This window comes from Symphalangus syndactylus, chromosome 2 (assembly GCF_028878055.3).
Source record: "Symphalangus syndactylus isolate Jambi chromosome 2, NHGRI_mSymSyn1-v2.1_pri, whole genome shotgun sequence".
Taxonomy (NCBI): domain Eukaryota; kingdom Metazoa; phylum Chordata; class Mammalia; order Primates; family Hylobatidae; genus Symphalangus; species Symphalangus syndactylus.
In genome coordinates this window covers 3,575,905-3,591,160 of record NC_072424.2, presented here as the reverse complement: position 1 = coordinate 3,591,160, position 15,256 = coordinate 3,575,905, and positions in this window count along the sequence as shown.

Sequence of the window (15,256 nt, the reverse complement as noted above, 5' to 3'; positions counted from 1 at the left end):
ACCTTAAGAACTTTTAAGCAGATCAAATGTTGAAGATACGCTTTTAGTGAAACTGTACCTAAGCACATGAATTCTATTGAATATAGCTTTTTAGAAGACTAACAAAGAAAGAAGACTTAGGAAATTCGGAAACATTTTTTAAACCTTCTAGAGGGAATTAAACTACTGAAAAATAATTTCAATTGGTGAATCTAATGGCATTAATCAGAAGATAAGAAAAAAGTAACCATAAAACTTTATGGGGGTAATATTTGCTATGAGGATCAGGAAAAACAACTAATGGATATTAGGCTTAATATCTGGGTGATGAAATAAACTGTACAACCAATCCCATGGCATAAGCTTACCTCTGTAACAAACCTACACTTGTACCCCTGAACTTAAAAGTTAAAATTTAAATAAATAACGTTGTGCTATTAATTTCAACCAGAGCCTTTCCAAGGTGCAGGGAACTTTTGAGAATTTTATTTCTTGCAAAAGGAAACTTGATTCCTTGCTTAGGGCCTTCCTAGGAAAACCTCTATTCTTTGGAGAAGCATCATACTCCTACAAGATTTAAGGACCATCATATTTGTCAGACTTTTTTTCTGTTTTACTGTGAGCAGTTTACAGAACATAAAGAAAAATCAAATCCGAAGGTGCACTACACGTGTTTTATCAAAAGGAACATTTTTGTGTACTTTTAAGAAAATACGACAAATTGAGTTTTCTGACCTATTACCAAGTTAGACATCTTGAGTGAATTGAATCTGTTGTAATCCGGTTTGGTTTTCATCCCATGGCTCCGGAAAACTGACATTTATCTCCAATTTTTCAAATCTGCTTCTTTCCAGTACCTCATCTATACGACTATTATAGTACTTTTCATCTGCTTTTACCACTACACTATGGCTGCATTACTTTTAACACAGTGTCCCACATGTTACCCATTTCTACCTTATATAAAGAGTAGAAATTGAATTGTAATTGAGTATGCAGTTGCCTCATATTCAGGTCTTCAACTGAAATAACTCCAGCTATCTCAAAACTTCAACCCTCTCTGGAAGTATTGGACCAAATTATCCCAGATTATAGCACTCTCAGGCTAAAATTACTAATGCTTCTATAGTTTCAGAGACTGTATCAGGTTATTCAACACAACATTCCATGCACCATTCCAGCCTCATATAATCAGAGGACACTTAGACGACTTTAATAGCCTTCAAAAGACACCCTCCTCTTTTACTTATATATATATTTATTTATCTATTTATTTAATGGAGACAGGGTCTTACTCTGTCACCCAGACTGGAGCGCAGTGGCATAATCACGGTCCACCGCAGCCTGCACCTGCCGGGCTCCGATCCTTCCACCGCAGCCTCCTGAGTGGCTGGGACCACAGGCGCCGCCACCACGTCTGCCTGGTTTTTGTATTTTTGTGGAGATGGGGTTTCACATGTTGCCCAGGTTGATCTGAGACTCCTGGGCTCAAGAGATCCACCTGCCCGGGCCTCCCAAAGTGCTGGGATTACATGAACGAGCCATTGTGCCCAGCCGGTCCCGCCCGGTTTTTAACCTTCGTACTGTTTATATAATCATCCTTCACAAAATAGAACACTTCATTACTCGATGGTTCTCATTATTCTAATATGAAGAACTATATTAAGAAAATAAATTCCTGGCCGGGCGCGGTGGCTCACACTTGTAATCCCAGCACTTTGGGAGGCCGAGGCGGGCGGATCACAAGGTCAGGAGATAGAGACCACGGTGAAACCCCGTCTCTACTAAAAATACAGAAAATTAGCTGGCGTGGTGGCGGCGCCTGTAGTCCCAGCTACTCGGGAGGCTGAGGCAGGAGAATGGCGGGAACCCGGGAGGCAGAGCATGCAGTGAGCCGAGATCGCGCCACTGCACTCCAGCCTGGGCGACAGAGCCAGACTCCAGCTCAGACAAAAAAATAAATCAATAAATTTCCAATATTTCCTAGCATATCCAATTTAATTCTATACATCACATAAAAATAAAAGCCGTCTTACTGTGTTAGTTTCTTACTGCTGTTACAGTAAATTAACATAAACTCAGAGGCTTAAAACAACACATTTTTTTTCTTTATACTTCTGGGGGTCAGAAGTCCAAAATGGGTCTTAGTGTGCTAAAATCAAGGTATCATCAAGTGTATATTTTGTCTAGAGATTCCAGGAGAGAATTCACCAGGTTTGAGGGGTCACATGTATCCCTGAGCTCTTGGCCTCTGCACATCTTGGACACAGCACATCACTTCAGCCTCGGCTCCAGTTTCCCCAAGCTCTTCTGCTCACTCTGGTCTCTCCGCCTTCCTGTCTGAAGGTTCTTTGTGACTACAGTGGGCCCACCTAGATAATTCAGGATAATCGCTCCAGTTTAAGGTGAGGTGATTAGCAATCTTAATTCCACCTCTAACCATAATGCTTCCATGCTGCCTAACAACACATTCAAAAGGTCATCCTGCTAAGGGTCATTATTCTACCTACACACTAAGTGACTGAGAAAAAGTAAAGTTATCTATCATGCCTTACCTATGGCGAGGAAATAATAACTTATAATGATTTATCTACGAAAACCTGTTTTTAAAAGCTTTGGTCCTAGTCTATTGATTAAAGTTTTGGTATATTCCAGATAAATTTCATGTCCTTGATGCTAACACATTGTGCACAGTAGATGGCCTTTTTAAAATAGTACTGCATAAAGGAATATTTAAGGTTGTCTGGACAATAGAAAAGGAACTTTAGTTGCTATGCCACAAAAGGCCGGATTTCTGCACATTACACCTCCTACCAGTGCACACATGTGCCAAACTCCTTCCTGAAAGCCTGGTTTATGTTTCCTATGTGCTTAGCAATAGTTTTACTCTCACGACTGTTTATATTAAGTCCTATTTTTTAAAGCATATCCTCATTTGTTTGTTTTCCTGAGCCTCTGAACTGGATTTCATCTGGTATGTATTGCACAGGTTTGCACACTTGATTGTACGCTACCTTAAAGCATCCTCTTGTGTTCTGGACACGGTTATTTTTCTCCATGGTAAGGTGATAAGTTACTTCTCTGAGGACTTGCCACCTTAGAATGCAGTGGTGACATCACCTGCTCAGGCTCTGTCTGCAATGTGGAATTTAGTATTTTCCAACTTCTGGTCTAACTTGAACTTCATAATTAAGCAGAGCCGCCTTTTGAGGGAACAGTAGGGTGTCTGCCCCTAAACGTCTGTGTAAATGCAGAGACACATTTGGGAACATAACTGACTTTTATGTACAGAAGCCAGATGCATTTCATGCCCATGCATGCTTAGGGAAGCAAGTTCATCTCATCTATCACAATAAGCATCTGTGCCACTGAATTCCACTGCAGGATACTTTTCACACTTAGACAACAAAACATTTAAGGAAATAAAAGCTCTTTCCAATAAAAATGTGCATCAAATACTGTGTGTATGTTTAAAAAAAAACCTTCCTCTATAAGATAAGGCCACAGGAACTACTAAAAAAGCATTCTTGAAATACATTTTCTGATAGGAATCTAGGCCCTTGCCTTATATAAGATTTAAGGAAAGTGATGTGTGTGTCTTTATACTTGAAAGGCTGTTTTCAACAGCAAAGGGTATGCTTTGAGGTATCAATATAGTTTTGAGAATGCAAAAGTTTAAAAGAAATGGAATGCATATTCTCCAGGTATGAACATGCAATTGTCATTATTTTCCTACCATCTACTAGATTAGAAACAGAAGAAAAATTATGGAAATGTCTGTTTTCCCTCAATAGGAGTACCTATTTATTAAAGTTAATTAATTACTATTCTTTAAACATTTTCAAAATAGACTCATAAGTGACAACTTTCAGAGAAAACAAGGGTTTTTGGATGTAAATATTTACTTATAACATGGATAAAATAATTTTGTTAAATATTAACTCCATATTCATAATGTTCTCTATTGTTTTTGCATTTTGTTTAACAATAGAGAATCTAAGACATTTAGTGTTCATGAGTTTCATACAGTTTCCTGTCAATGTACTTTGTCTTTTTTTTATTGGACTACTAATCATTTATTTATGATTTGTTGGAACTACTCATATTTTAAATATGTGAAGTGAATTGCAAGCACTTGTTGCTGATTTGATATTTGCTTTTTACACATATTCATTGTATCCTCTGAAAAAGAAAAGTTTTATATTTTAACAAATTCCAATCCATAATTTTTTTTTTAAATTTTCTGTTATTGGTTAGGGCTATGTTTGGATATTTAATTTTAACCGTAATGTTGCAAGTGATATTTGTCTATGGTATTTTTTCTTTATATTTTGGAAAAGTGTATTTGACATCCACTATGGAATTAATATTTATTAATGACATATTATACCTTTGTGCAACTATAAAATACATATAGCCAATTATCTGAACACCATTTTATGAACTGTTTATCACTTATCCACTGATTTGAAACACTATCTTTATCATATATTGGATTTTAGGTTTATCGAGATTATGTAACATGAAATTATTTAATTATGAAATTATGTGAATTCAAGCATGACAGTCAGCTCTTCTTCCCCACCACTACCCTGTAAAAGGATGGATGGAATAATTGCTTCCCTATGGCTTAAGTGTATGAGAGGTATACAACATGGTCTTGATGAAGTGGGAACTACACAGAAACTGTTTTTGGTCCTGAAATGTACTCCAGCTTTACCAATTTGTTCTACACATATACCATTGAGGGTAGAAGCTGAATTTTGCTAATGATTATATTTACACTACTTAACATTGTGCCAGATACTGAGTAGATGCTTAGAAACATGTTTAATGACTTGTTTTATTGCTAGAGACCTAATTATCTGCTGTAGTGGTGCTATCTCATTCAGAATCATTTTGACCAGCCTTTCTCCATCATGAATAAAACACTTATTTACACACTTGTGTACATGCACATGTGCATAGAAACACACACACCCTTTGCAGAGACAAACTGCATCGAAAGCATGTACAAACATTATAGTATTTTTGTTGATTCTGACCTGATTCTGATTCTATTGTATACATTTTCATTCTGATCACAATAACAATAAAAATAGAAAACTATAAGTTGTGAAGCTGGAAGATGCAGAACATGAAAGATCGAATTACCAATTTTTTTTTCTATTTTCTTTAGTTGGCTGCTGATAAAATCAGAAAAGTAATGGACACAAAAATGAAAGTATGCAATGTGTGTGCGTGTGTGTGTGTGTGTATCACATGCACTCGTTTCCATGATGTACATATGGAATTTCATAACCAGCCAAACTAAGCTTCATAAGTGAATGAGAAATAAAATCCTTTACAGACAAGCAGATGCTGACAGATTTAGTCACCATCAGACCTGCCTTCCAAGAGCTCCTAAAGGAAGCACTAAACATGGAAAGGAAAAACCAGTACCAGCCACTGCAAAAACACACCAAAATATATAAACCAATGAAACTAGGAAGAAACTGCTTCAACTAATGTGCAGAATAACCAGCTAACATCATGATGACAGGACCAAATTCACACATAACAATATTAACGGTAAATATAAATGAGCTAAATGCCCCAATTAAAAGACATACACTGGCAAATTGGATAAAGAGTCAATACCCACAGGTGTGCTGTATTCAGGAGACACATCTCACTTGCAAGGACACACATAGGCTCAAAATAAAGGGATGGAGGAATATTTACCAAGCAAATGGAAAGAAAGAAAAAAAAAGCAGGAGTTGCAATCCTAGTCTCTAATAAAACAGACTTTAAACCAACAAGGATAAAAAAGGACAAAGAAGGGCATTACATAGTAGTAAAGGGATCAATGCAACAAGAAGAGCTGAGTATCCTAAATATATATATATGCCAAATACAGGAGCACCAGGATTCATAAAACGAGTTCCTAGAGACCTACAAGGAGACTTAGACTCCCACACAATAATAGTGGGAAACTTTAACAACCCACTATCAATATTAGACAGATCAACAAGAAAGGAAATTAACAAGGATATTCAGACTTGAACTCAGCTCTGGTCCAAGTGGACCTAATAGATACCTACAGAACCCTCCACCCCAAATCAACAGAATATACATTCTTCTCAGCACCACATAGCACTTATTCTGAAATCAACCACATAATTGGAAGTAAAACACTCCTCAGCAAATGCAAAAGAATGAAAATCATAACAAACAATCTCTCACACCACAGTGTAATCAAATTAGAACTCAGAATTAAGAAGCTCACTCAAAACTGCACAACTACATGGAAACTGAACAACCTGCTTATGAATGACTACTGGGTAAATAGCAAAATTAAGGCAGAAATAAATAAGTTCTTTGAAACCAATGAGAACAAAGACACAACATATCAGAATTTCTGGGATACAGTTAAAACAGTGTTTAGAGGGAAATTTACAGCATTAAATGTCCACATTAGAAAGTGGGAAAGATCTAAAATAGACACCCTAACATCACAATCAAAAGAAGCAATGGAAAACACATTAAAAACCTAGTATAAAACAAGAAATAACTAAGATCACAGCAGAACCGAATGGGAGAGAAACACAAAAAAAACCTTCAAAAAAAAATCAATGAATCTAGGAGTGGGTTTTTTGAAAAGATTAACAAAATAGATAGACCGGTAGCCAGACTAACAAGGAAGAAAAGAGAGAAAGATCAAATAGACACATTAAAAAACGATAAAGGGTATATAACCACTGATCCCACAGAAATACAAACTATTATTAGAGAATACTGTAAACACCTCTACACAAATAAACTAGAAAATCTAGAAGAAATGGATAAAGTCCTGGACACATACACCCTCCCAAGACTAAAGCAGGAAGAAGTCAAATCCCTGAATAGACCAATAACAAGTTCTGAAATTGACTCAGTAATTACTAGCCTACCAACCAAAAAAAGCCCAGGACCAGATGTCTTCACAGCCGAGTTCTACCAGAGGTACAAAGAGGAGCTGGTACCATTCCTTCTGAAACTATTCTGAACAATAGAAAAAGAAAGACTCCTCCCTAAATCATTTTATGAGGCCAGCATCACTCTGATTCCAAAACCTGGCAGAGACCCAATAGAAAAAGAAAATTTCAGACCAATATCACTGATGAACATCGATGCGAAAATCCTGAATAAAATACCGGCAAGAGAATCCAGCAGCACATCAAAAACTTATCCACCACGATCAAGTTGGCTTCATGCCTGGCATGCAAGGCTGGTTCAACATATGCAAATCAATAAACATAATCCATCACATAAACAGAACCAATGACAAAAACCACATGATTATCTCAATAGATGCAGAAAAGGCCTTCAATAAAATTCAACACCCCTCATACTAAAAACTCTCAATAAACTAGGTATTGATGGAACGTATCTCACAAAAATAAGAGCTATTTATGACAAATGCATAGCTAATATCATGCTAAATGGCCAAAAGCTGGAAGCATTACCTTTGAAAACTGGCCCAAGAGTAGGATGCCCTCTCTCCCCACTCTTATCAAGATAGTATTGGAAGTTCTGGCCAGGGCAATCGAGTAAGAGAAAGAAATAAAAGCATGCAAATAGGAAGAGAGGAAATCAAATTGTCTCTGTCTGCAGATGACATGATTGTATATTTACAAAACGCCACCACCTCAGCCCAAAAATTCCTTAACCTGATAAGCAACTTTGGCAAAGTCTCAGGATATAAAATTAATGTGCAAAAATCACAATCATTCTTATATACCAATAACAGACAAGCAGAGAGCCAAATCATTAGTAAACTCCCATTCACAATTGCTAAAAAGAAAACAAAATACCTAGGAATACAACCTACAAGGGATGTGAAGGACCTCTTCAAAGAAAACTACAAACCAGAGCTCAAGGAAATGACAGGACACAAACATATAGAGAAACACTCCATCCTTATGGATAGGAAGACTCAATATCATGAAAATGGCCATATTGCCCAAAGTAATTTATAGATTCAATGCTATTCCCATCAAGCTACCATTGACTTTCTTCACAGAACTAGAAAAAAACTATGTTAAATTTCATATGGAAGCAAAAAAGAGCCTGTGGAGCCAAGGCTAACCTAAGCAAAAAGAACAAAGCTGGAGGCATGACGCTGCCTGACTTCAAACTATATTACAAAGCTAAAGTAACCAAAACAGCATGGTGCTAATACCAAAACAGATATATAGACCAATGAAACAGAATAGAGGCCTCAGAAATAACACCACACATCTACAACAATCTGATCTTCAACAAACCTGACAAAAGCAAGCAATGGGGAAAGGATTCCCTATGTAATTAATGGCGCTGGGAAAACTGGGTAGCCATATGCAGAAAAGAGAAACTAGACCCCTTCATTATACCTTATAAAAGAATTAACTCAAGGTGGATTAAAAACATAAATGTAAAACCTAAAACTATAAAAACCCTAGAAGAAAACCTAGGCAATATGATTCAGGACATAGGTGTGGGCAAAGACTTCATGACTAAATCACCAACAGCACTTGAAACAACAGCCAAAATTGACAGATGGAATCTAATCAAACTAAAGAGCTTCTGCTCAGTAAAATAAACTATCACAAGAGTGAACAGGCAACCTACAAAATATGAGAAAATTTTTGCAATCTATCCATCTGACAAAGGTCTAATATCCAGAATCTAGAAGGAACTTAAACAAATTTACAAGAAAAAAAAAACAAACAACCCCATCAAAAAGTGGGCAAAGGATATGAACAGACACTCCTCAAAAGAAGATATGTATGTGGCCAATAAACATATGAAAAAAGCTCATTATCACTGTTCATTAGAGAAATGCAAATCAAAACCACAATGACATACCATCTCACACCAGTTAGAATGGTGATCATTAAAAATTCTGGAAACAGATGCTGGAGAAGATGCAGAGAAATAGGAACACTTTTACACTGTTGGTGGGCTTGTAAAATAGTTCAACCACTGTGGAATACAATGTGGTGATTCCTCAAGGATATAAAACCAGAAATACCATTTGACCCAGCAATCCCATTACTGGGTATATACCAAAGGATTATACATCATTCTACTCTAAAGACACATGTACATATATGTTTATCATGGGACTATTTACAATAGCAAAGACTTGGAACCAACATAATGCCCATCAATGATAGACTGGATGAAGAAAATGTGGCACATATTCACCATGGAATACTACACAGCCATAAAAAAGGATGAGTTCACGTCCTTTGCGGGGATATGGATGAAGCTGGAAACCATCATCCTCAGCAAACTAACACAGGAACAGAAAACCAAACACTGCATGTTCTCACTCATAAGTGGGTGCTGAACAATGAGAACATGTTGACACAGGGAGAGGAACATCACACACTGGGGTCTGTAGGTGGGTGTGGGGAAAGGGGAGGGAGAGCATTAGGACAAATAGCTAATGCATGTGGAGCTTAAAACCTAGATGACGGGTTGATGGGTGCAGCAAATTACCATGGCACAAGTATACCTATGTAACAAACCTGCATGTTCAGCACATGTATCCCAGAACTTAAAGTAAAATTTTAAAAAATGAAAGTATGCAATATGTGTATGTGTGTGTATACATACATATAAAACAAGCACTCATTTTCATTATGTACATATATGCACATTATGAGTGTGAATATATGTTAAATAATATCCTATCAGTTTTGTATTTGTAACACATATATGTACATGCATATACAACAAATAGAGGTGTTTTGCATAATAATTTCATTTATATTCATTTCATCAGCTAAGAACTAAAAAGAATTTAAATCAAAATCAATTATTCATTTACAGGTGTTTTTAACCATCATCTCCCCCTTTATCTTCAGTTTTATGCCTCCTTGTATTGCCATTTTGTGACTTTTTTGCCATAAATTATACATATTTGGAACAGTCACTTTAAGAAATTCAATCTTTGGATAAGATCTCTAAGATTGATTTAGTATGAATACGTGTGTGGGCACACACTTGACAAAGAAAGGTCAGTTATAAATATATGTGTACACTTATCAAAATAATTCACATAAAATCTCTGAATAAAATTATCTGTATGCTTTTTCTGTCAATAAAAGCAATATAGTATAATTCTTGGTAGTAAACCTGTTTGTTTTCATTCTGTTGCCTACCATGTGAGCTGCCATGTTGGTATAAAACATCGATCATTTGATATTTTACTACAGCAAATAATAGTGATCCCCACGAAATAATAAATAAATCAGTGAGTTTCACGGAAATAAGTTTTTGGATGGATCAGATAATTTGAAGTTGTTAGTTTATTCTCCAGCAAGGTGAAAGAAAAAAGCTGTTAGTTTGTTCTCTATCAGGTGATCGAAGATGAAAACTAAAGTTCTCAAGGCCAGTGCATAATAACGGTGCCGTATTCTGTGCATCAATCACCATTACCAAATACCTATATTGCCAAATATTTCATGTACCGCTTTAGTGGTGATTAATCAATGTGCCATGGCACTGAAACTGAAACGAGACTTTGTAGTACAAGTGATATTCAAAGGGTTTTGAAAATTTATCAGCTCTATAGATATAGATGAAAATTTATCATCATCTATCTAGAAATCCTGTTTTTATAAATGTTACCTAGCCAAATATTGGTTTTATTTACTTAATATTTAGAAAACATGAGTTTAGTAAAAATTGTTCAGATTTTCTTAATGTAGTGTGTGAAATTACTATGTAATTATACAAGAAATATGCTACACAGCTGAATACACAAATAGGTCAGCAGAGGGAGCAAAAGGTGCCTTTCCACTATAATCCACAGCAACATCACCCGCTCTTCTCTCTACATCATCGATGTATGTTATCTAAAGTCCTGTGCAAATGCCACCTCAACACGAGTCCTCTAGCCTTGCCTTCTTATCAGAAGCAGCTCGAAAGCCCCGATAATTCTAGAACCACTGAAAAATACACACTTGTTGCAAGGATTGAAAAGCCTCATATTGCAAATTCAGAATTCACAGTACTGAAAAAATTCATAATTTTTTTAAAGCTACAATACTGTGAACTATACAAAATGAATTATGTTGGGATCCGATGACTCTCTTCATTCCAGCCTATCTTATATTTTCTCATTCATTTCTCCACATAGTCACAACAACAGACTCACTATTACATTTCATTAATGGCTATTTTATAATAAATGATCTCAATAGCATTTCTGAAACCTCTGCTGTTCTGGTTTTACAGAACTCTTGAATTTTTGAATGAGTTAGTTTTTGATTGAAAAAGACCTGACTCTTATGCTTAGAAAAGCCATCATTTCTTTCTGTAAGCTTTCCGTCTTCTATAAGCTTTACATGTTCCATAAGCAAACATTCGCTGGTTTTGTGATCAAACTAGAGAGGCAAATTCAGTTAATAATAACAACGTCATTTATCATCCTCAAATCTAGTGTTATGGATAATACGATCTCCACAAGGAGACGGTTGCACGAGCGACAAGAGAAAGACAATCAACAGTCTTTTACTCATACCAAGATATGTCCACACACACTTGTTTCAACAGTCAAAGTAACGCCATATGTCCCCAGTGATGTGGGTGGGCAAAAGGAACAGTTGGCCTGCTAATGAGGGCCATATGTACACGCAGCCTATCGTACCATCCTTCTTACTTATGGTTGCTGAAAACTCAGTGGAAGAGCTTGCTCTGAGGAATGGCATGGCTGGAGGAGGAGAGGCTTCCTTAAGAGCAGGAAAGGACCATTTGTTGTACAACTACTGTATCTCTGAAACTGGGAGCTAAAGATACGCATGTACGTTACTCATTCTTATTAAGAGTTACTTACGCATCCGTAGAGTTCTTTACTCCAGTTTCACCTTCTTTCACTAAATTCTTTTGCATTTATGTGCAAAGGGATTTTGGGCCCTTTTCAAAAATTACTTTTCCTAATCAATCTTGTTAATTTGATGTTCATTTACATCGGCTTCTCTTTATTTTTAGCTTGATTTCCAGAAAAATTATACTTTCTTTGACATTGTTAAATGTTACAGTATTAAAAGAAATGAAAAAGACTTGAAAACTTAGAATATTTGAATGAGGGTTTCTGGAAGGCAGAGAGAACAATAAGGCAAAAGTACTTACTGCACTACTGTTCCAAAGTAAAAGAAAAACAAAGATTTTAAAAATGATTATAGCAGCTTTGTATCTCAACCAGGGTTTCCTTTGAAATTTCTACAACTGCAAACACTATTCAGCAATTTGCACTGATTATAAAATTTATTGTTTTAAGGTCAATTGTGATACTATGATCAGATAATATAATTTACTTTACTCTTAATGGCTTCATTTTGACAACGGAGGGAGCTTTCAGGAAGGACAACGCTTCCTGCACAACAACCAGTAAAGCAGGTCACATCCATTTTCAATCTAATTTTAAGAAAAATGAAGGACAAACTACTTGTGAGGCAGCAAGAATTCATTTGCATTAAATTAATTTGAACAGGGCATTTCAAGTTCTCTCTGGCAACAATGGAATAAAGGGGAAAATGAATCTATCTTATGCAATGATCCTCTTCTAGGTTACAGAAAGATTTGAAAGGCTGACATGACCATTGCTAAATTTCTTCTAGAAGTCTATGATTAGTGTCATAGATATAACTCATGAGATAAAATATTCACAAAGAATGTCTGTGAACTGCATCAATTGTGATGGAACTACTGTCTAACATCCCTTTGAAAAGTTATATTCTGCAAAGGTTAAAAAAACACCAACCTTTCGATGCTTTCTTATATGGATGAGCTTTTGTCAACAAGAACTAAGCTTCACAATTAAGCACTATGGAAGATAATGTTCTAGGTTAATTTAAACCTAACTAATCCAGGACTTGGCCTTGATAAATAATGGGTTTAATTAATATTTTTGACCCTAGCAGTGCAAATACTTTTACTTATATTTTACTAAAGCTAGTTTTGACAAATCTAAGGGTATTTAATTTATCAGTATCTGTTGTCAGATGAAAACTTCCCCATCAATACCTTCTAATGGTTCAAAAATAAACTGTTACCCCCACAGATACATTGTTTTTCCATGCGTAAGCAAGTACATTAATTTCAGGGTCTCAAGGCATAAAAGTGATATTACCACTTGTGATAGGCTGCATAATAGTCCCAAAAGATGTTCTTCACCTAATCTCCCGGCCCTGGGAATGTGCTGCCTTACACAGCCAAAGGACTTGTAGATACGATTCATTTAAGGATCTGGAGACAAGGTGATTATCCCAGATCATCCACGTGAGTCCAAAGTAATCACAGGAGTCCTTAGATGAAGTGGAGAGAAGGACTCAAAGTTAAAGGAGGAGACAGCGCGGAGACAGAAACAGAAATAAAAGCAACGCACCTTGAAAATGGAGGAATGGGGAAAAGACAATGAAGACAGGTGCCACCAGAAGCAGAAAATGCAAGAGAATGGATTCTCCCCTCAGCACCTCGAGAAGGAACCCACACTGCAGACACATTGACTTAGCCTAATTAAAGTGATTTTGGACTTCTGACCTTTGAAACTGCAAGACAATAAATATGTGTTAAGTTATGTAAATGTGTCGTAATTTGTTATAGCAGCAGTAATACAACTAATACACCACTACAATAAGCAAAGGAAATAAAGTGCAATAGTGACAAACTTAAGGGTTTCCAGGAAAGAGAAACGAAGTGGTAAACTCAATCACAGGATTATATTAGTAACTGTAGTATATGTTACTTGCTTACCCTTTCAATCACATTATTGCTGTAATTATCATTATCATCCAATCAATATGATTACACCAGTATGTATAACTTAGACATGAAAATTTTTTTCTATTTCACTCTTCCCATAATTCCATGCAGCTACCCCTAAGCAACTATGTATCTGATGAAGCTAATATTTTCAGGGAAAATCTTCCATGTTAAGCAGAAAATTTACATCTAAAATTAAATTCTTTTAAGCCAGTCTGGGGACAATACCTAGAAAATTCAAACATTACTTCTCAAGAATACCACTAGCAGTGAATTTGTGACGCTATCTTCCACCAACTGAATCAAAATTAATTTTAAATATTTTCAAAGCAATATTTTAAAAAATCGTGTACACATTTTTTCCTCTTGGTAAAAATAAACCACTTCTCAACCATCCATTATATTTATGTTAGTTACATGAAGTCCATACATGAATTATCATACCACAAATAGAAAACTATTTAAATAGAAAAATCTCACTTGGTGCTGACAGAATGACAGCATAAAACTGTTAAGCATGAGGAGAAAGTTGTTTGCAGTGTAAATATTTCCCTTTTCCTATCAAAGTGTGTCCTGTGATCTAGCGCTCTTCTCTCCACATGCTTAAGTACAGCAAAAGTTATAAAAACACTCATTCTAGTTTTCTATACTTTAATGGTTGTAGAACATCAGAAGAGAATTGGGAGATGGGAATGTTTTGTGCTTGACATTGCATTTGAGGGGAAAATAAAAACTTGGACATAATATGTGGGATGTCTTCACAGTAATACACGGGAGGGCAAGCAAAAAATGCTATCAAATTTCTACCATGCGCTGAGCCCCTTATATAAACAAATATCCAGCCTTTCTAATGTACTAACAACCACTCTTCATAGCAGGTATTCTATTCCCAGCTTGTAGGTAAGAAACAAAGCTTCAGAAAGGGATCTTCACCAATTTCACACAGTCAATAAAAGGCAGAACTAGGGCAAATATCAATAATAAAAATAGCAATCTAATCCTAATTGGACCTGGCACTGTTCTAAGAAGAAAATCATTAACAAAGGATTTTGAGTTACCACACTCTTAGTCTCCCCGTTTTACAAAAGAAGCAACTGGGGTAAAGTGAAGCTATGCCGTTTCTTTTCAAGCTCATATACCTAACAAGATACCACTTTAATCATGGGTCTCTGATAGATCGTGTACCTCATTTCTAGCGTTTGCTGAGATTTTTCTTATTAACCCTAAGCAAGTATTTGATCCCTGGTAAGTATGCTGTAATTTTTTCACCGCTCATTCTTATCACGGTTCTTCAAGAAAAGTACACTTCAACACATTTGTCCTATTTGGTTACAAATTTTGAAATTCAAAATATGTATCACACTAAGCTGTTAGCTCCATTTGGAATTTTAAAAAACTAAATTTTTCACTCAGTTAAAAAAAATTGCATTGTTTACTCCCATATCTACAATATAGCTTATAAGTGTATATTTGTATTGAAAACATAATTTTCTACAACTTT